The sequence below is a fragment of the Meleagris gallopavo genome, chromosome 17 (genome assembly GCF_000146605.3).
Source record: "Meleagris gallopavo isolate NT-WF06-2002-E0010 breed Aviagen turkey brand Nicholas breeding stock chromosome 17, Turkey_5.1, whole genome shotgun sequence".
NCBI lineage: Eukaryota > Metazoa > Chordata > Aves > Galliformes > Phasianidae > Meleagris > Meleagris gallopavo.
This window is the reverse complement of record NC_015027.2, coordinates 2882087-2882531: the sequence shown is the minus strand read 5'-3', so window position 1 is coordinate 2882531 and position 445 is coordinate 2882087. Positions and strand designations below refer to the sequence as shown.

The 445-nt window shown below is 52.4% G+C and overlaps 1 long non-coding RNA gene across 3 annotated transcripts in view; it reads right to left on the bottom strand.

Annotated features, from left to right (window-relative positions):
* Window positions 1-445, bottom strand: part of LOC104913529 — a 6618-nt gene that overhangs the window by 5932 nt on the left and 241 nt on the right. The window lies entirely within an intron of this gene.

Below are 445 nucleotides of genomic sequence, written 5' to 3'. Positions count from 1 at the left end.
AAAAAAAGGAAGAAAGAAAAAACATGTGTGTCCAGAATTGTTGTTAACAAAGGCTATGGACTAACCCCCATTTCAGACTGGGAAACGTGATGCGCTTAATTACAACGTTTGTTGCAACACAGACAAATCGTTTCTTCACAGTGATTCTTGAAGAGCTCTGCTTTACTGAGGTGAAGAAAGTCATCACGCTGAAATAAACACTACTGAAAATTCTGTCCCGGACTACGTGCTTTTAGCAGAAGTGTAATTTTTCAATTGTTCGAAAAAATCTTCAGCGCGGCGATCCACCTCCACTCCGGTTCCGGGGTTGCTGTGCCCCGACTGTGAGCTAACCCAATCCCACACAGCCGCGCGCCCTTTGGCCGCGCGCCCCACCGCGCCGCGCCGCTCATCCCGCTCAGCTCCCGCCCGCGGGCCCGCGCCTGCCCCCTCTGCACATCGCGCC